General features: G+C 35.2%; 1 long non-coding RNA gene across 13 annotated transcripts in view; it reads right to left on the bottom strand.

Moving 5' to 3' along the window:
• Positions 1-20,998, bottom strand: part of LOC147522914 (uncharacterized) — a 33,201-nt gene extending 12,203 nt beyond the window's left edge. The window contains exons 1-10 of one of the 13 annotated variants that reach the window (XR_015215161.1): positions 20,714-20,998; positions 10,738-10,796; positions 10,562-10,586; positions 10,013-10,327; positions 9,716-9,892; positions 9,062-9,113; positions 8,483-8,571; positions 7,379-7,780; positions 7,093-7,173; positions 3,475-3,692 (exon numbers count right to left, since the gene is read on the bottom strand). This is a non-coding gene — a long non-coding RNA (uncharacterized LOC147522914). Of the gene's footprint in view, positions 1-3,474; positions 3,693-7,092; positions 7,174-7,378; positions 7,781-8,150; positions 8,572-9,061; positions 9,114-9,715; positions 9,893-10,012; positions 10,367-10,561; positions 10,587-10,737; positions 10,797-10,889; positions 10,925-14,528; positions 14,783-20,713 lie in introns of those variants that run through there. The other 12 variants (XR_015215151.1, XR_015215166.1, XR_015215162.1 and 9 more) reach the window with 12 other exon arrangements.
• Between the last annotated feature and the right edge of the window lie 2,047 nt (positions 20,999-23,045).

Genomic DNA, 23,045 nt, shown 5'->3' with positions numbered 1-23,045 from the left:
TATCTCGGACTTGTCCTTTTTGAATATCCATTTCCTTCCTTCTTAAACTATCTCCTAATCCCATGACACCTAATAAAGACTTCTAGCTCGATTAGGAATATGTTAGTGTGATAGTAAAGTGGCATATGTGTTTGATCGACTTCGGCTTCCTTGTGTGTCATTGAGATTGTAAGGTAAAGTGTGCCCACTGCATATTGGAGTAGCGAAACTTGAGCGAAAAAATCAGAGTGTTTTTGTCTTGACATTTATGTGAGGACCTACTTAAGGACGTTATTCCAAAGTTTCAGAAACGGACCTGCTAGTGCATTTCATAGTATTACTCATTGTATATATGTTTATTCGTAGATGATTGATTATTATGCATATATTAGTTTAGGTTTCGACTTGATTATTCTGTATTCATTGCTAGTGAGATGTATAGATAATAGAGACATAAATAAGGAAACAATAGTTTTATTTCTTAGTCGTTGTAGTATATATGAAGTTTGTAAGTACCTTCACTGGAAAAATCTCACGAGGCTATAACTCGTCCACTAGGAAATTCCTAGTGGTTTAAGGCCTTGTTGCATATGGTCAATCAATCAATTTCAGTGAAAAAGCGAGATTAGTTAGAACTCCATTTTTGGTCACTTATTCTAATTTCTCATATTTGCTTGAGGACAAGCAAAATGCTGTTTGGGGGTGGTTTGATAAGAGCCCAAAACTGTAGTTTTAACCCCTTAACAATAATACTTTTAGACCAATTATGCGAGTAAAAAATAAGAGTTAATGTTGATTATGTACTTTAATGTATTTCAGGCATTGGAGTCAGTCATGTGCAGAAATATGGCACTTTTGCGAGATAAAGGAGCAAGGGTTGGTTGCTAAGAAGTTCTATGATTAAAGACCAAGATTCAAGGAGAAAAAGCCTTTTAAAGCCGGTCCAAAGCTGAAAAGTCAAAGTCAACGCTGGCGTAAACAACGCCTGAAAAGTCGTGAGAACTTCCGAAGACCTTATCTTTGGACTCAGACCTCGGAATTGGCCTACCTTATGTCAAAACGACCAGCTCGAAAAGAGTTTTCCAATAGTCTAAGACTTGACCCAATCAGACGAGCAAAAGTGGACGAAAAGTCTGCTGAAGTCAAATCCAACTAAAAAGGCCTCTGTGGACTGAAGAGATTGGGTTTTGGGCTCGATTTTCCGGCCCAAAACATGGCTCCTCAGCCCATGCACGAAAATGTGGATCAGGTTTCCTCCATTTGAGGAGAGAAGACTTAGCTTTTAAGTTATTTTAGTTTTTAGGTAGCCATTAGCCAATAATTTTTAGATCTAGTTTTAGACTCCATTAATTAGTTTCAATAGCTTGTTTTAGATCTAGTTTTTACCTTTCAATTAATTAGTGTTAAAACAAAAGTAGATTATTATTTAGAATCACTATTAGTTTTATAATAAAGTATTAGTTTTCATCTCAATTTAGTTATTTGATTAAATTCTTATTTAGTTTTAGTTGTTTTAAATTCATAAATTAGGTTATCTTCATTTGATAATTAGTTAAATCATAATTATAGTTCGAATTAGTAAATTTACAATCTTTATATCATGTCTTGCTTAAATTCGTATAGAAATGATAGTTTAATAACTCAAGGCTAAATCTCCATTAGAGGGGTTTGAGGAAGCCTTGACGAAAACTTAATTTTGTTAGCTTAGAAATCATCGTGATAATCTATTCATTCTAAAAAGTAATTAGTTCACCATGAGAATGGGTTTGATTGCTTCACATGCTAGTTATTATTTGGTAGAGATTGTCATGAATAATTAGGGATTAGAATTACCATTTTGTTATGCGAAAACATTGAAATTTGGATCACGATGAATCTTCGCTAGTTAATTAAGTCGAGTTAGGGTGAAATCAATCCCCCCTAATTCCTTATCATATAGTCAAATTAGAAATTCCGTAGTTTGAATTACCGTATCTTGTTATTATAATTCACATCGTAGTATAATTTCCATCATACTCTCATTAACTTTGAATAGACTGATAATCTTAGAAAACATTGAATTCTAAAGAACTAGGAGTGGAACGAATCTTTTACTTTAACTCTATTGCGATATCATCGAGAGTAGAAAACTTTAATAAACCCTTAGCGTAAGCTAGCTTTAGTTTTACTCGCGGTTGAGTCTCGTCACTTAGTCGTAGGTAAAACTATTGTTTTACATATTATCATTACATGACAGCCAAAAACTATCGCACGACCGTCGGAAAAGGCTCGGTCAGCATAGGCTTCTGATAGTCAGAAATAGTCAAAATAGGTCATCGGCGTTTGGTATCTATGCCGACGGACATTGCAGCTGTCATAGACTGTTGGGTATTGCTGCAAACACTAACCGTCGAATATTACTGCTGTCGAAGACAGTCTGATATGTGTTAGAAAAATGGATTTGCACAAATCCATTGAGATATGAATGAGTAATTTGTCTTCCAACTTACCCCACTTGAGATGAAATGGGTTTCTCTTGAAACAGTACATAAAGTGAGAAAACCTTTTCGAAAGGGTGCACTGGTTCGAAACAGTTTATTATGCTATAAAGGTGTGACCTTTCAAAATGTTCACTGGTTCGAAGTAGTGCATCATGTCGAAATGGTGTGATCTTTCGAAATAAGCACTGGTTCGAAACAGTGCTTTATGCCGAAATGGTGTGTCTTTTCGAAACATGTGACTTTTCAAAGAGTTGCTTACTTTTTCCCAAGAGTCACTGTGTTGTTTCGAAGAGGCACCACTCACCTATAAATAGTGGATGAATTTGGAGAGAAAGACACCATATCACACAGAGTTCTGATATTTCTCTTCTCGCCCTGTTCTTAGTCAAATACTATGTTGTGCTCGCTGATTCTGTAGAATTGAAGTGCTAGCTTTCTATAGAAGGAAATCCGTTATATCTTGGGAGACAGTTTCCCATCAACCTTCAAGCACCGTGAGGGGGAAAATCTGTCTTAAGGACATATTGTATCTACACTAGGCTCAGATTTAACTAAGAAGTACAAGACACGTACAAGATAAAAGATTTGTATAGTTTGGTAATTGGTAAAGAGTAAATACAATTAAGTTGTATATTCCTAACAACTTAAGACAGATTTTTCTTTGGTAAATTAAGTTTATTCGTTGAACTAAATGTTTGTTCATGATATATTTGTTATATCAATTTGATTTTCTTGTTTACTTAACAATAAGTATATTTTTGGAATAAGTTTAATATGGCTGTTGTCAAAGACCATCGGGTATTGCTATTGTTAAAGACCATCGGGTATTGCTACTGTTAAAGACCATCGGGTATTGCTTCCACTCGACATCCTTTGTCCGTCGGATATTAGTTTTTTTTTTATTAAAAACAAATATTAGGATTTTAATAAAAGATCCCAACATCACATTCTTTTTCGTGCCAACATCACAATTATTACAAAAGAGTTATACTTGGTATCTAGCACAAGTAGAAAGGACGTGTAACAACAATAATTTGATTAAATTATAACACCATATCTCCATACAACTTTAGTGGCCAAGTCTACAAGGATGTCAAGCTTTTTACATAAAACAAAATGGAGTCTTCTAACACTTTTTAACTTCCCAAGCCAAACCCTGACAAAAACCAAGTAGATTTTCACTTTCTACCATTGTTTCGATCCAATACGTGGTTTCCCTTTGACTTCACTTTCCTACAAAAAAAAAAAATGATCGTGAACTTTATTTGTCACTAGAGAACTCTTTAAGGTCATTAGACAAATGGGTTTGTCGCATTTGTCTTTGCATCCATGCACTTGGGATACCGTGTCGTCATCCAGATGATACCATAGAACCGCCTGCTTTGATGGAGAGTAGAGAACCCGCATGTGTTATTGTGGGCATACCACAGCCACCCTCTAAGCCCAACACTACGGATCTTACACCCATAACACCCAGATACCCCTAATCAGCTTGGTAATGTTTCGCATCTTGATGAGACGTTACTTGATAGTGCATTCCGTATACCTTTTCGTACTGTGAAAAGTATACCACGTGCTTGTCGTTTGACTTTTTCTGGTGCACTGAAATCTGCTCTCTGGGATATTACGGCTGATCCCGGTTCGATTATGCCACAGGTTCGTCTCCTTACTTGGCTGCATTTGTACTTTGCAAGCTTTTCAACCACAGAATCGTCAAGAACGTCGTTCTGGTACTAGAAAAAACCTTCAGCAGAAACAAATTCTCCATGCTTTGACGACATGGAATGAGCCTGGTGGGATGTTTCGTCTCTTAGAGTCTGTAATAGAGCCTCCTTCAATCCAGCCACCCTAGAGATCTGTCCCCATTCAGAATGTGCATCGGTGTTTGCAGAAAGTTGCTGATGGATATTTTGCTGCAGCAGTAAACGTGTTAACTTCATCAGGAGTTGCCTCCAATACTGCGGATACCATATGTGCATTAGAGGAGAAGCACCCAATACGACAACCACCTGTAAGACCAACTGTTCCTTTTGATAAGCCCCCTTTAGTGCTAGAGAGAGACGCCCTATTATCATGTATTAGGTCGTTTCCAAAAGGTACTTCTTGTGGCCGTGATGGTCTTCGAGCTCAGCACTTGTTAGATGTCATGAGTGGTGCTGCAGCAGCTATATCTTCTGACTTGCTAGATGCATTGACCTCTGTGGTGAATCTTTGGTTATAGGGACGATGTCCACAGCCATTAGCGGAGTTCATTCATGAGTGCTCGCTTACTCCACTTCTTAAGCGGATAATAGTATTAGATCCATGGACGGCAATGAAAAAGAGTTTCCAAAGGCGTGGTAGGGTACTTACAAGATTTTCAATATGGGGTTGGTGTTTACGGTGGAGCGAAGCACTTTTTTGCACTGTGTCAACCGTTATAGTGTATGCTAACGAGGGGACGATTACATCTTTCGATCTTTGCTTGTAGATTTTCGAATGCCTTTAACATGGTTGATCGGAATACCATGTTAAGAGGTTTGTATTCGGTGCCCGACTATTGCCCCCCGGGTCGAAAGTACTTATATTGTCAACCCGCAAGGTTATATTTGGGAGATGGCTACATATGGTGCGCTCTTCGGGTCAGCAAAGGTGACCCTTTGGGTCCCCTTCTATTTGCACTGGTGTTGCATCCCCTGATTCTGCGGATCCAGTCCAGTTGTCAGTTGTTGCTATAGGCTTGGTATTTAGATGATGGGACTCTGATCGGAGATACAAAACAGGTGGCGACAGCTTTGGGTATGATTCAGGAAGAAGGACCTTCTTACGAGCTGGTTCTTAATGTGGCTAAAAATGAGATATTTTGGCCATCACTGGATCCATATCGCTCCACTCCTGGTCTCCTGTCCTCAATAGGGAGTCAAGTTGCTTGGAGGTGCGGTCAGCACTGATTCATCCTTTGTCATGGGGCTTGCTCGCAAGCGTGTTGAAAAGGTTGTGTCTTTGATGGACCGTTTAGCTATATTGGAAGATCCACAGTGTGAGTTAGCTCTCTTACGTGCTTGTGCTGGGCTCTCTAAGTTGGTCTTTGCGATTCGTACTTGTCCACCATCCCTTTTTAGAGAGGCAGCTAAGACTTTTGATCGGCATCTCCGCAGTGTTCTCCAGGGTATTGTGGTTTCTGATGGTCCTAACTTCGGTGATTTGCAGTGACGTTTATTGACACTTCCATTACGTCTGGGTGGGTTAGGTATTTATTGTACTACTGATGTCTCTACTATTGCATTTGTGGCCTCCCGTTGTCAAACGTTTGAGCTTCAGAACCACATTCTTAGGAGTTGTGGGCTAGTGCCTTTGGATGAGATTCTTGATGTTGCTAGCAGTGCTTTGAGTCTTTGTCTACCCGATTTTGACCTCAGTTCTATGGTCGTGAAAGCTTAGTCCCCTCAAAACCACAAAAGTTTTGGCGGAAGGCGTTCTATGGTAAGATTGTTCTTTGGTCTTGAAAGGGGAGTTTGTGTTATCTGCTTTCGTCGAGAAAGTAGTCATTGGATGCTTCTTTGTCGAAACACGCATAAAGGATTTTCTACTTGCTATTCCGATGGAGGGACTTGGACAGCGTATGTCGCCGGTAGAGTATCGTTCTATTCTCCGGTACCATCTCATGATTCCTTTGTACTCTGATGGTGGTCTATGCCCTGTTTGCAAAAAGAGTAGACTAGATGTTTTCGGGGACCATGCAGCACATTGTCGACATTTTTCAGGTTTCAAATATCAACATGACCATGTCAGAGATATTTTATGTGATGCATTTTGGAGGGTCAATTACAGTGAAGAAGGAGGCTCCCGTGAATTTTCTCACTGATCCGAATGAGGGAAGATCTACACTTCGGCCTGCGAATGTATTGATCTACAGTTGGTTTGAGGGGAGACATGCATGTGTTGATGTAACTAGAGCCTCTCCATTGCTTGGGCTTGGGAATGGAGTCTTTGAGGTAGGTGAAGCAGCTAAGAGAGCAGCGACAGGAAAGATGGAGAAGCATGAGGAAGCTTGCACGGCTAACCATCATTGTTTCATTCCGTTTAGTTTCGACACTTTCGGTTTCTTGGAACAACAGTCTGTTGAGCTTCTCAAGAGACTTCAGAAAGTGATGGACAGTAACGTTATGATAGCTGGTTCTAACGAGTTTGTTTTTAGAAGAATAGGATTTGTTATTTAGAAAGGACTTGCGGCACAGCTTGTTGCACGCTTGTCCTAATTATTTGTAAAATTCCTTATCAGTTTCAATAAAATTTCCACTTAAAAAAAAAAAAAAAAAAAAAAAAAAAAAAAAGAAATTCTTTACTCATATTAAAATTACATTCAGTCACTTGAACCCCACATGATAAAAGAACATTAAGGAAAAGGGCATAAACTACCACTAATCATAGTCGTGGATAGCTCAAACATTTTTATCAGACTTTTGTAATCTTAGTCTCAAAAAAATTCCAGATACTCTGGGCATGAACATGCCAATTCTTATATTTAGCACCTATCCGATCCAGATCTTATGAAGTTTTCTAGTCTAACTAGAACCTAAGAAACGTTGGGCACAAAAATAATATGGTACAGTAAATAAACTTATATTCAAGTTAACAACTTAAGTGTTGTTACCTGTGGTAAGTCAAGTTAAATATAATTCTTTGCTGTTGATGGATTATGATTTTTTGCACCCTTGCTCCAGTCATAACCAACCTATGCATGATGACAAAAATCTACTAGAGTTAGTGTAAGAGCTAGAACAATTGTCTTGATATCACTAGACAATAATAAACATGTCACAAGAACAAGACTAATATACTCCCTTGTTACAGATGTTAGCAAATTCTAGCTCTCCATAAAAATTTAACGAAAGAATGGCCTGCAAATTCGCAGAAGTTATACTTAAAGGTAGACATACCGCTTACGCAAATATTGGACCGTTCTCATGGGAGAGGTTGCAAGTTCGAATCCCACCAAGTGCTGGTTGGAATTTCTTTCTTGTGTAATTATGTGATGGGCCTTTGGGCCAAGTAAGCTTTCGAGCTAGAGACAAGACGCTGCTACGATGGGTGGACCAAGGAGCGAAAGGAAGTCTTCATGGACAAGGTGGAGGCAGTTGGGTCTACTAAAAACTGGCGCATCGGCGAGAGCCTTCGAGCTAGGTTCCCTTCGGGGTTGGTAAGCCTTCGGGCTAGGGTCTTTCAATATAACCGGTGTGGGGGCGCATCGGCGAGAGCCTTCGAGCTAGGTTCCCTTCGGGCAATGTAAGCCTTCAGACTAGGGTCTTTCAATGTAACTGGTGTGGGTCTGCCTTAATCCTCTAAATATTTAAAAAAAAAAACAATTTGAACTGTTGTTATTGAATGTGCTGCAAGTTATGGGTTTGCTACACCAAGACCATGCCTTTAATTAGATGAAATTAAATTAGCCAAGTCATATATCACAGTCCCGTGGGATAGACCACCTAGGTCTCAAAATGCATGAGCCAATGCCTCTATCTTTTGTGAATCAAATCCAGAGCATAATCATTTTAAACAAATATTTCTATTACTTTAAGTATTACTAGAATCTTCTAATTTACAAATCCACTTCACTTTTAAAGTAGAGATCTGCTTTATATTTTTCTTAAGATTAGAAAACAAATAAAATAATCCAGTAAAACATATGGATCAACAGGCCGGTAGAATCACCTCTTAATCACTTGAGACTACCGATGAATTGCCTTTCACCACCCTTTTTAACAGCCTTAGTCTCATTGGCTGGACGTGTTCGAGCATAATCCAATGGATAGACAAATAGAAGAGATGAAGCACTAGCTGCACCTCCTTATGCCACGCTACCAGTAAACCATTTTCAATAGCCATCTCTATCTTTCTTGAAGTTGAATAGTCTTTTAAAGTAATATACATTCAGGGTTAAATATTTAAAAGAAAGCCTCGAACATGCTTAAATAATTTTAAACTCCAGACCATATAGTTTTCACTACAAACTTCTGGGAGGACACTGAATTTAAATAGTTTACCTTGGAAGGCTATTTGGGAAAAGCATATTTTGTAATCGGGTAATGATGAAACACCAGCCCATATCTCTTCATTTGGAGTGCCCATAATTCTTGGAAGAGAAAACCATAAGTAGAAGGTAAGTACAATAGATATTACACTCCTTATGACAAGTCAATACAATTTTATGAAAACTAACTCAATAGAAACCGACGAAAAACATAAAAAAAATCATTACATATATAAACACCTATTCTTTTTCCTGACTTGTTTGTTAAGAATTTGAGATGTAAATGTTAAACTTACTCAATCTTGAGATAAGTAAGTTAAGCTACAAATTCATTTCACAAAAAAGCGAAAAACATACCATGCATATGAAACTTCCATACTCATCTAACACTAAGTGATTTTCAAACCATATAAACAAACAATCACAAATATCAAAAGTGCGTCACTTCGAGAATTTCATAATATTCAAGAACTAACCGCAAACGATTATTCAACCTGAAGGGGGTACCTGTTCGTCTAATACTATAATATTTCCAATTTATGTTTAGTCCTAGTAGAAAAGTAACCTGCTAGTCATTTAAAGCGTTCTTTACCTGTTTCATGGTTGGCTCAAATCAACATTGTTGATTACAATATCATCCACACCTGAGAGACACGCAACAGTATCAAGCAACACACCACACATAAGATAGCAAACAAGAGTGCAAAGTTCTGCACGTATTCATTTGCCTATGACCCATTCTTCTTGTTAAGCAAACTTTAGATGCATTACAGACAAATAGTCAAATACAGATGATTCCTGATATAGGTACCTAACAAAAAATAACCTTGATGACTTCTATAGTTCTATAATGTACCAAGGGAAAACGGAAGGAAAAGTTAGTATTTGATGTTGCTACAGAAGGATGACGAGAAAGCAAGATGTAGGTTATTCAAACAAAAGTATTTAGATTTTTCCATTTTTTAGCGAGGAAAATTAGGACAATGATTTGAAAGGAAGACGTAAAAATGTGAGCTCATACGCTATAGAAGCCATAGCTGTAACATCCTATACAATAAGCAACCAATAAATTTCATATTTATGAAATCCATATAAAGGGTGAAACAATTCCAAAACTACATGGGTTTTACCCTTTTTCCATTATCCAAATATCTCTCTTATACTCTTATATTCTTACAAGATTTAATTTCTATCAATCATGGGGCAAATTAATTCTATAAAAAAAACTTGGAAACCATTTACCAACCTTTCCCTTTCAGCTATTCCTTCTAATTGTTCAAGAGGCTGGGACTGCGGCTTTAAATTCAACTTGGGCTTCTCCACTGCGCGCTTTCCCTTGTCACTCCCAGCAGATCCTGGTTTCACTTGCATACAACTCAATGACAGTTTCCACATGACCGGGATTGGATGGCGGTCGGTACCCCTGATTGCAGATAGCAATTGATTATAAACATTCAATAAATTTAAATTCTAAACTTCCCAACTTTAAGATTATAAAACTATAAATCCAACTTCGAACAACTAGCAAAAAACGTAGCATTACCTGCTTATAATCAATGATAGGTGGCTCCGAAGTGTCCAGTGGCTTTGATCTTGGAAGGAGATTTATCTTAGGCTGTTCGACTACTTCTGCAGGTATCATAGGTTGCATTTGTGACCCACCCAATTTACATTCAGCAGAAGCTGGATGAATCACCTCACGGTTGAATGATAAATTTGGCTTTTTAGCTTCAATGTATAGTACATTTCCTGATAATACACATTCCCAACGCCCAAATTTTCATCCTCAACTACCCGACCCTTCTCCTCATACCTCCCCCTCATTCCATTAAAATCACCCCTATCATTCTCCACTCCACTATACGAATTCAACCGAAAATTAGTATCATCCGAGAACCTAATAACTTCGACATCATTGATTTACAAACCATATAAACAAACATTCACAAACTATAGCTATATTCACAAATTATATTCTACCCAATCTAGAGTTAATGCAAAACTAGGTAAAAAAAAATCGACTTTATAGAACAACCTCATGCTTAGAATGAGAAACCCACACAAATCCAGAGAAGAAGAAAAAAACACGAACCTTGATGTGAGAACGCACGGAAGACCTGCTCACATCAATTTTAAAAATATAATGAATAAAGTTACTTTATTTGAGCTCAATAGCTAAACCCATCGAAAAAAATACTATCTTTAAAATCAAAATTGAGAACGAGTTAGAGAGGAAAGAGACACATGAGTTAAAGGAAAAAAAATTACCTTAAATTGCTGGTGTTGAAAAGAGAGACAATTTGGAGAGAATATATGCGTTGAATTTCCTAAAAAAGAACAAAAATTTGAAGGTGAGCTAGGGAGCTAAGTGTTTGTGAGATATTGAAAATTAGTTTAAAAAGTGAGCTAAGAGAGATGACCTTGCCTCCCTCTTTGTTGCAGTTGTGTGAGTAACCTAAAAATTTTAGACTACGTTATTTTCTTTTGTAGGGTACTAAAACATTTTTGGTGCTAGTGAGAGTTTTCCAGGGTCCATTTCGGGCTGACGGTTGCCAAATCTCTAGAAACAGTCGGCATACAAGAAATATCCATCAAAAGTGTACAACAGTTATTAACTGTCAAATATATCGATGGCATAAAACAGAGGGATGTCTATCGAGTAAGAATTTTTTTTAACAAAATGGAAAATAACTAATCCGACGGGCATTATTTGGTGGCCAACTAGCTAGAACCATCGGAAACATCCAACAGATCATAGCTGTTGGCGTACCTCTATTAGGTTTGTCCGTTAAACTCAATTTTTTGGTAATGAATCTACCATTTTCAAACCTTGATTTCTTCTAGTACCTAATTAACTTTAGTCCACAAAATTTGAAAGACCCATTTTCTAACAATTTGAGAATCAGAAGTTCAGATCAACATGTTGATGAAGATTTAGGAAGAATTGAAGATGAATATAATGAAGAGGAAAATAATAATGAATTAGAATATTTACCTTTTTACATTTTAAATTAGTTTAGAATATTTAAAATTAGATACACAAACCCTAGCTTTTGTGATTTATTTTATTTACATTTTTATTGTATGTAAATATGTGAGTTAGTTGTCTAAAATGAATTAGAATAATTTGTACTTTGTAATTGGTATGTTATTATTCAAGTTTTACTTAATTTATTTACAACGAATTTACATGTAAATAGGTATATGCATGTTCTAACACACATGCATAAACTTATTTGCATGTGATGTGATGTATTTGCGTGAAATTAGTAAATGGAGTATCACAAATTTTTTAGGGTTATTACATTAAAAAGTTGATTATTTTTTGAGAAGTTTTCAATAATTTATGTTGTATTGTTTGTTGGTGTAGAAGTTTCAGAGGAGATTGAAACTCAAAGTTTCTAGAAAACAAAATGAAAAAGACATAGAAAAAGTTGGAAGCTAAAGATCAATGACAGACGAGTATTAAGAGAGAGAGGCAAGCAAAAGAAGCGGAACAAGGAAGTCGTGAGTAGTGAAATAATGTACAAAGATTGGTCAGGATATAACATTGAGTGTCTGCTTTTAGTAATAGTAAATGTTTTAGGCAATGTTTAAGACAATGTTGTAATGTTTGAGACAATGTTTCAGTTTGTTGAATGTTATTTCCTTTTTAAGGATAAATATTTTTTCCACTTAATGGTTAAACAAATGTTTGTGAATTGGTTGAACATCCATACATGTATATTTTTGTAAATTGATTGTACATGCATACATGCATGTGTATACAGGTCTATACAAGTGCAAGATAGAAAGAAAAACACATACAAACTGGTAGTATGCATGTGATGGTTTAGTATATAAATTTGGTTTTTGATGTGTATATATGTGTGCAGCGTAACACTTAGAAACCAATAAAATTTTGGAGTCTTTAAGTAGAAAAAATAAATAAATCAAAGAATTACCTATTAGCTAGGAATAAGTATAGTGTGTGGGAGAAGTAATATTATGCTTATGCAAGGTAGAAACAAAAACACATGCAAATTGGTAGTAGGCATGTGAATGTTTAGTATATAAATTTGGTCTTTAATGTGTATATTATGTGTACGGCGTAACACTTAGAAGCCAATAAAATTAATGTTTCGTACATAAATTTGGTCTTTGATGTGTCCTGTCTCTCTCTCTTATGTGTGGTATACACATGTTTAATGGTGTTTACATGTTTGTTGCACACATGCATAATGGTGTGTGCATGTGTGGTATATACATACATAATAGTATGTGTTTGCATGTGTGTTATACACATGCATAATGATGTTTGTATGTGTGTTATACACAAACATAATGATGTGTGCATGTCACACATGCATAGTGGTGTTTGCATGTGTATCGGACTACTACTCCCAAGTCCAAACTTAAAATTATTATCGACAATAACTTTATTGAAATCGAGATAAATCACACAATTGGATTGATTAACATAAGATTCAAGGATTTGAAGAAGAATTTTAATTGTTGTACGTTCAATTATTTGTTGAACTGGTGTCGAAATCAACCTAATTATTTTTCAATTAACAATAACCTAGAATTGAAAAGTGAAAAAGTAGATTGTAAAATGAGAAGAGTGTTTGCCATGAAAGAATATTATTTTTTCTCATATCTTAAATAAAAAATTACAAGTTTCTAGTTAAAGTTTTTATATGTACAACGACTAATCAGAAAAGCTATTTGCAGGGCACACTCTCTTTCCAAGGGTCATATGGAGAATACAACGACTAATCTTTCCATTCTTCATGGTTTAAGACTATCGGGTAAACACATAAAAGCACCCAAAATGCTTGAATGTTATTGGTTAATTACCCCTTCCTCATGGAATAATCAAAGCCACAACAAATAGTTCATCAAGGGGAAATTCAGGTCTAGCAGGTTGGGGTTCACTATTTAGAGATTGGTAGTTGGGGTTCATCAAGGAGTTGTTCTCGACACTTTGATTGGTAGTTTGGGTGTAGAAACAAGTTATGTAGCTGAGTGTCAAGCAATTGCTTTCAGCCTGGCAAGGGCTAACAACAGGGGTGGACGCGAATCTAGATTGTGTCAAACTAATCCACTACTGTAGTTCAAGCCTTTAATAGGGATCAAGTTCACTGGAAAGTTAGGCCGATATGGAGCAAGTATAAGAACAAAACAAATTGGCTGCTTATCACCTCAACTTGCATTGGAGAGAATGCAACTTCCATGCCGATGCATGTGCTAGAAAAGGGTCAACTTTACGATGCATGTGCTAGAAAAGAAAAGGGTCAACTTTACTGTGGGGGCATCATAATGGTGGAATGACAAATCCCTATTCCTAAGTAGGATTAAGCACCAGGATCTGACTTACTTAAGATTCTTGAACTAGTGTTAAAAACTTATAATGCAATGCAATGCAACTCAGCCTTAAATCGAAATATTATTTGTAATTTTCAACTTTATATTAATATAATTATCTTAAGCAAAAAAAAAAATCTAGTTGAAGTTTTTTTGAGTTTTTTAGACATTGGTTCTACTATTACTATTATAATTAGACTTTGGTCTATAAATGTTAAAACCGAAAAGCTAATGTGCGCAAGATGTACCCATGCGCAGACATCTGGGCCACTCATATAGACAGGAGATTCGTGTGTATTGCAACAAAGAAATACTGTCAACGGCTCTCATTCCTGCACACACACATACATCGTGATGCACCCCAAAAGCCCTCCCTCATGTTAAAATATTAGTTTTTAGTGGTCAAACTGTTTGCTTTTCGTATATGGCCAGAATGCCCTTGAGTGTTGTATATGACCATAATGCCCTGAGTGTGCCCCTCTCACACGTGTCAAAATCTCAAAATTGACTTGCCACGTGTCAAAATCTCATAGACGTCCTTGTGTATAGAAAGAAGATAATTAATGAGCTGCATAATTAAGTGAATCGCCACCACTCCCAGGAAGCTCAGACGGTGGCACATAGATAATTGATGCACTCTACCAAATTATGATTTGATGGAAGCGACCCAACAACTTATTTTAGGGCACGTTAAACACAGACAACGAACTCACATTAGCCAAACCAGACGGAATCTTCTCGGAAAGATTATTGTCATTCAGCAGCCAAACTGTCAGAGTTTGAGGAAAGTTGCAACACTTGAAGAGAGAGTAAATGCCCCAAGCTGGAAGGGATGCCACCACTCAAATTGTTTCCAGCAAATGAAAGATACCTCATACCCTTTATGCGGGTGAGGCCTGCGGGAATGGGACCATCAAAACTGTTCCGACTCAAATCGAGACTAAGAAGAAACTCTATATCTCCAAAACTTTCAAATCAACATCCCAAAAAATAGTCATTATTAATCGAATCCATAATATTATACTAACTTATATTATGGAAACAATTGCTTTTTCATTACACACTTCAACAAATGCTTCAACCCCCAAAACATCCAAAATCATCCACCCCAAATGTGATTCCATCAAAGTAATTGAAAAAAAATATTAATTAGTTGAAATTCTTTTGGTTTTGAGAATGGGTATGGTGGTTTCTTGTTTGTTTTTTAAGTTGGAGAATTGGAATAGTGTATTGTACTTTGGTCGGTGTTTGTTTGCCATGAATTATAATGTGATGAAACGGGTTGAAGACTTGAAGAGACGGGTTGTTTCAACTATTGGGCTTTAATCTGTTATTGGGCCAAGTTGAGTTGTTCACAACTTCACATGATATAATCACGGACCAACACGTGGCAAATCAACAATACACATGTGGCGAACTAGATCTCAAAAACATTTACAAATTCTAATTAAAGTTTTTTTTAGATGGAGAATAAAATTATAATTGGTATTAATAAAAAAATACTTGCTAACATCAGTCTGAAAATGTCCTAATTTAAAACCGAAATTATTAATGATAGCAGCTCATTTTTGTCTTAAAATCGAAATTACTGTTCACCCAATATTCCAATACTAGCCAAAATTACTAGTCAGTTTTTATCTATGGGCCTAATTTTGTGTATATGTTATATTGTCGTTGTACAAGAATTGGGCTATTAGCGCACGACCCGTTAGTGAAGGCTTTCCATTGGGCTATTAAATAGATGGTTATTCAACTGGAAGGCCCTCTTAGCAGTTAGCACTATAGCAGCAGCATAAGGCACCATGCCTTTGTTTAAGAATTGTTAATCACCAGTAACTCCGTCAGTAATCAATGACAAAATAATTTATTCAAGGGCTAACAGGCGCCTCCTAACTTTATATGGAAAAAAAAATTACACTATACTACTTGTTAACATAAATACATAATTACATACTACCATTTAGTGTTATTTTTGTTAGGGTTAATTTGTCCAAACCACCCACTTTTGTCACCACTTTATAATAAACAACCCCCCCCCCCCCCTCCCCCATTTGTAAACATTACGATTCCCCTCCCCACTCCCACCCCTCCCCCTACGCTCCATCTGACTTCCATCCAAATTCCGTTGGTATTTCACCTAATACCAAAAGTATCTTTTACTTTTTGGTTTGATGGGTCAAATATTATTTAAAGGGTTTATACAAAATGAAATACTCTTTTAGAGGGTTTAAACAAAATGTAATCCATTTTTGGGAAAGGTATTTTTTATATTAGGTGAAATACTAACGGAACTTGAATGAAAGTCAGATAGAGCTGGAGGGAAAGAGGAGAATCGTGATATTTACAAATGTGGGGGAATTTATTATAAAGTAGTGACAAAAATGATGGATTTGGACAAATTTCATCTTTTTGCTATGTGAGAGAATGATTTCTTCATTTCAAAAACATTTTCTAAAATAGCACTCAGTTACATCAATTTTTTTTTTTTTTTTTGGCTAAAAGTAATTTGCATTAAGCAAAAGAGTGGGGTTACAGGAACAATTACAAATGATCAAGGATCTTACAGAATGGGAGCACTACTATACATGTCCCCTCAATGCATTTTAAGAATCAAATCTGAAGTATGTAAAGTTAGGGTCTTGAAGTCTCGGGAAAAAGTCTGCTCGAGAGTTGCATCATTGTCTTACACTTTTGGGATCTCTTACATCAACTAAAACACTTTGAGCTATATGTTGGAATCAAAAGTTACAATAATAATTCATGGCCGGATTCAATGCATAATTACTTGCAATTTTTGATTTGCAAGTATTAATTAGTTGTTATTATGAGTTTATAACATTTTCATTCAGGGATGAAAGTGGGACGTTCATTGAGCACAAGTACATCTAAAAATATAAAGTTGATTACGGCAGAAGACACTCTTATTATTATGCTAAACACATGTCACTTCACCATATAAGTGGGAAACATATTGAAGTGATGCACTAGCTAGCATATCCGTATCCGATAGCTCCGTCAATGAACATTTTTGTGAAATTAGGTATGTGCATAGCTATAGGGAGGAGTTTAAACATGAAGCACACTGAGAGACAAATTTCTTGAAAAATCAAACGAAGAGAGTTCCACGCAGACAGACTCCTATTGTAGAAAAGATTGGTACTTTAAGAGCAACTTTAGGAGAGAAACCAAGAAAACACCAAATATTTGAACCAAACCAAAAAAACACCAACCAATTTCAGGAGCTCAAATAGTTGACATCAAATGACGCGGTTTTGGATAAACCACGCCGTATAGCCCATGCAGCTTTCGTAAAACCGCGCCACAGAAACCCACCTTAGAAGTCCAATTCCACGCGGTTTTCCAGAAACCGCGCGATATGTCGCACATCAACTTTTTTCTTTCTTCTCTTTTCAAATCTCTCGCGCGGTTTTTGCAAAACCGCGTGATTGAAGCCTACACTCTAGCCCAAGCCCATGCGGTGTTCAAAAAACCGCGTAGTTTTTCCAAAACCGCGAGAAAGATTTGATACAGCACCAAATCAAACACCAAATTTTGGTCAATTTGGTGTTTGCTTTGGTATTTTCATCAACATGTGTTTCTCCTGAAGATGAAAAAACACCAAATTATTAATTTGGTGTTTGATGTTAAGATAGTGTCTTGCCTAAATATGCTCTAAGACATGGTTGCCAATGCATGCATCGATTATCAATTTGCTGTACTTTTACATTCTTTATTTCCTCTATTTTTTCTAATATCTAAATTCTTGGCTTACCTAGCGAAAAATAAAAAATGATTGATACATCATATCAATCAATTCATAGTTTGATACGACTATTTCAATCATCAACTTAGCTATTTTCAAATTATACATACATGAAAATATAAAAATATTAGCAAATACTTATAATTAAATATATTAATAAACATATTTACTAAGGTCAACTGTGTAGACTCACAGTCAAGTGACAGAAGTAATACTAAAATCAAAATTTTCATACAAAATAAGACTAACACCTAATTACCATGTAACTCTAGCTAGTTAAGTTGGTAAAACTTTTGGGTGATAATACTAGATGGTTTGGGGTTAAAACTCGGTCTGCTCTGCTTGCACACGTACCATTGAGTTACTGATATCTTTAAAAACAAACTTGCCCACATATTTCTCGTTAACAACCTCATTTGCCAAAAAAATAAATAAAATAAATAAAAATAATAAAAATAAAACCCTAATTACCACAGTATTAGTCAATTGTGATTTGGTATGAAACCTCATAGTTCTATCATAAAAACATATTTTGGATTTTGAAGAATCGAAATGATGATGTAAGAGACAAAAAATGCAAATACCAAATTTTGCTCGGAATATTTTAGAAATCCAGTTTTTAGAGCTTCTGGAATTCCGACAATTCTGAAATCCATAACTATGGTAATAGTAGGAGACTAGGAGTGTAGGACCAAGACCTAAAATGCCCGAATTAAAAGTTGAAACAACTTTTAGCTCTTGACTGCATAGAAACTCCATAGCAGTATCATTGCATATACCTATATAATCACGAAATTGGGCATACAACCCTGTTTTGTTTCTTGTTACTCTCATGGAACCGGTCCATATTTTTTTAAGAATAAAAATTTGTATAGCTTTTAGCTACTACTCAAGCAGATGAGGCACTCTAGTAGGCACTCTAGTTGCGTACTGTTGCCCGTAAGGAAACAATTAAAATAAGACCAAGACATTTATTATTACGAAGTAATCTATATCAATATGTTAATATTAAAGCTCCACAAGGAGTATTTTTCTTACTCTCTTAAAATTCCACATCATCAACTCCTATTAAAATAGAAGTTCCTCTCCTATTGAAAACAGATATTCTAGCACTTCTAGTTAAAACATGAATTCTTCTCCTATTATAATAGAAATTCTTCTCCTATTGAAAAAGAAAAATCTAGGACTTCTAATTAAAACGGGAATCACATTTCTAAATTAAAACAGGGTCACTCCCCCAATTAAAAAAATGGGTTTTTAAAACTTAATTAAAACAATTTGTTGAGAAATTAAAACGGATTTTTCAGACTTGATTAAAACAATTTTTTAGGAAATTAAAATGGATTCACTACTATATAAAAGCTAGTAGACCACATTTTTTAACAGTGACCTATTGGGATAGAGCACATTTTTCAATCCAATTTGAGAGCGTGTTCTAGCATGGTGTGATATATTACATAGGTAAAAGACCAAGATTTTATGACTGAAAAATCATGCTCTATTAAGAGTATAGAGTACGATTTTGCAGGAACACTATGCTCTATTCCAATTGGAAAGAAAAAAGGTGGTCTATCTCCTAGACAGATGGTTCACAATTTCTATTTAAAAAATGTAATTTTCTTCACCTAATACCTCCATTCTTAATGTCGTGCTCTTTATCCATATATGGGATAAAGTCACTCCAAAAACGTACAAAGTCATATCTCATCCTACAAGTTGAATTAAGGAATGATATTTTGTAGATATGATCTCCCCACCATAAATAACATGCCCACCAAATTTCGGATCATTCAAATATGTCTAACCTAATAAAATATTATTATGAAATTAGAAAATTCTAGATCGTTAAATAAATGTTCAAAATTGAACACTATTTTTCGCAAGGTTGGACATATCCAAATAAGTTAAAATTTTGTGAGCATACTATCCATTGTGAAAAGATCATATCCACAAAAAATAGAGTCTTAATTCAATTTATAAATCGATGGAGTGGCTTGGGAGTAACTCTAATAGGAGTGGCAGGGATAGAATGTACAAAACCATATCTCATCTTACCAGTTGAATTAAGAGTTGATATTTTGTAGATATGATCTCCCCACCATGAATAACATGCCCACCAAATTTTGACTCACTCAAATGTGTAACCTAATCAAATATTATTATGAAATCGAAAAGAAATCGAAAAATTCTAGACCGTTAGATAAACGTTCAAAATTGAACACTAATTTTCACAAAGTTAGACATATCCCAAATAAGATGAAATTTTGTGGGCATATTATCCATTGTGAGAAGATCATATTCACAAAAAATCGGATATTCATTCAATTTGTAAGTCGGTAAAGTGGCTCGGGAGTGGCTCTAATGGGAGCGGTTCTATCCCTCCGAATACAAATGGCCTCTTACCTCTTTGGCACTAAACTTTTTTATAATTCCCACACTTGATACAAGGACACCTAATTGAACTTGGTTGTGAACCTGTAGGGGTTGCAGGCTTTTGTGCGAAATCAAGAAATTCCTCAACCTCGTTTATATATTCCTGTGATATATCCATTGACATCCAAGATCTATCCATATCCATATAATAGCACTAATTCACAACAATACAACAAATTTTAGAAATCAACCTTGTAAGTACTTTTTTCAATCTTAAAATGCACGACATTACCACACGAACAATACTATTAGATAGTATATAATGTTAAGCATAAAAAAAACAGTACCACTGAGCATGCAAAATAATCAAACAATAATTATCGACAAATTAATCCCAAGTGTGGCATATCTTCCAGAGACATGTACACATTGCAAGCTACTCAACATATGACCATAAAAAATTAAATTCTTTATCGATAAGAGATTTTAGTATACGCGGAAACACAGCGCCATATTAAAATTTTACAACTTCAGCAATGTAAAATTTACTTTAAAACATGTATATGAATATGAAGCGACTGTAGCCATGTAGTAAAGTCTCAAGTTATAAATCCAGTAAACATATATAGCAAATTAGCATTGGTAATTAGTAATAAAACTAGCTCAAATCGTATAAAATACTAAGAAGTGAGTAATTAATTGGTAATATAAGTGAAGAACAGGAATCAATCATATTAAAAGCAATCAAAATACTAAAAATACCTTTGATTGATATCAAATCGATTTGAAAATAGATCTGAACTTCGAAATTTTAGATCTAGAAACCTCTGTTAATGTGAATTCGTCCTTTCCGCTTCGAATCAGTGTAAAAAACGTATAGATCTGTAAACCCTAGAAATAACTGATCTCGTCCGAGAGAAAAATAAAATGAATGTGAGTTACGGGAATTTTAAGAAAAATAAAAGTGTAAAGTTACCAAAATAAAAGAACCCGGGACCAGTTCAGTCGGTCTTATTAGATTGTTCACAGTTATATTAGAAATTGTGGTATATTTGTTTTCAAAAAACCGGACTGGACTTATAGCTCAGATTTTTATATTAATGGACCGCATTTTTAATAAAAAGGGCTGGAAATTGGTGGTCTATTTTGGGTGTGGATTAGCTTAGGTTAATGGACCACATCTTAAAAAGAGGGTGTGGTTTATATGTTGAATGGAACATAGTTATAAAAGTGGTGTGGTTTAAATGTAAAATTTCAATATAAGTTCAGGATTAGCAAAAATATACTTATCATATAGATCACCATTCCATATAAAGTGTGATCTCAATTATTTTTGCAACTGTGCTCTATCTTAATTGTGCTCTATCTTAATTTATATAGTAGTGGTTAGTGACGAAAACATAAATCACAATTTGTTAGAAAATTTTGATATGTATACTTATAATTGTTGAGCAAGTTTTCAAAAGAGTCAGTGCGTATGCACGGGTCTACTTTCTAGCCTTAATATTAAAACTTTCACAAAGGGTATTTTTCGAGCTCGATCTATTAAAATTCAACATCATCATCTCCTATTAAAACCGAAATTCCTCTCTTATTAGAAAAAGAAATTCTAGCACTTCTAATTAAAACAGGAATCATTCTCCTATTAAAACGGAAATTCCTGTTTAGCATATCTAATTTCATTTTCCTATTAAAACGGTAACCACACTTCTAAATTAAGTCAACTACTAAAACGGGATCTATCTCCTAATTAAAAAATGAGTTTTTAAAACTTAATTAAAACAATTTGTTAGGAAATTAAAACGAGTTTTTAAAACTTAATTAGGTTAGTGATTTGATAGAAAATTTCTATATATGTATAGTTATAATTGTTGAGCAAGTTATCAGAAGAGTCGGTGCGTAACTGCGTATGCACAGGCCTACTTTCTGGTCTAAGGATTAAAACTCCCACGAGCTTTATTAAAATTCCATATCACCACTTAATAAACCAACCTAAAACAGGAATCTCTATTTTCAACTTAAAAAGGGAATCTATTATTCCTTTCAAAACCCTATTAAAACATGAATTCCTCTCTTCTATTGAAAATGAGAATTCTAGCACTTCTAATTGAAACAGAAATCCTTCTCGTATTAAAACGAGAATCATAGTTCTAAATTAAGTCAACTTTTATAACGGTATCACTCTCCCAACTAAAAACAAAATTTTAAAGTACAATTAAAATGATTTGTTAGAAAATTAATAAAACGGGGATGCATTTCCCATATTAAAACAATTTGCTATGAAATTTATATATGTATAATAATGATTATTGAGCAAGTTTTTAAAATAGTCGGTACGCATGCACGGGCCTACAAACTAGCATAGGAAGGTATTGGAAGCTCTTAATCATACGGATCTTATATCATTTCTCAAAAAAAAAAAAAAAAAAAAAAAAAAAAAGATGAAACCGCGTTGTGAATGCTTCGTCTTAACTTTCAAGTTTCAGCAAAGCAGCAGAACCGCTAGGACTTGCATTGGGTCTTCCATTTACATGGCCGGTTAATTAGTTAGTTTAGATTATGATGATTTTTTTTTTCCAGAAGAGTGGAAGTTGGAAGGAGACTTCAAGTCAACTCATTTTCGCTTAGTTAATTATAATTTATACAGGCTAGTAGGAAGGTATAGGAAGCTCTTAATCATATCTTATACCATTTCTCAAAAAAAAAAAAAAAAGGGCGGTTTGAACAAATGAAACCGCGTTGTGAATGCTTCGTCTTAACTTTCAAGTTTCAGCAAAGCAGCAGGACCGCTAGGACTTGCATTGGGTCTTCCATTTACATGGCCGGTTAAGTAGTTTAGATATGATGATTTTTTTTTTCCAGAAGAGTGGAAGTTGTAAGGAGACTTCAAGTCAAGTCATTTTCGATTAGTTAATTATAATGGATCAAGCAGGAAGATTTGTAGGTTATTACCATTCCCCTTCATGGAAACATCGTACATTATTGTTTGTTTCCACTTTCCACGCGTTTCTTTTCATTAACATAACATGTTCACATCAATATTTTTTCCTATAAATAGCAATCTTAACATTGCAAATTAAAAGCAAGAAACAAA

This window comes from Coptis chinensis, chromosome 1 (genome assembly GCF_015680905.1).
Source record: "Coptis chinensis isolate HL-2020 chromosome 1, ASM1568090v1, whole genome shotgun sequence".
Taxonomy (NCBI): domain Eukaryota; kingdom Viridiplantae; phylum Streptophyta; class Magnoliopsida; order Ranunculales; family Ranunculaceae; genus Coptis; species Coptis chinensis.
This window is presented reverse-complemented; position numbering and strand designations above follow the sequence as displayed.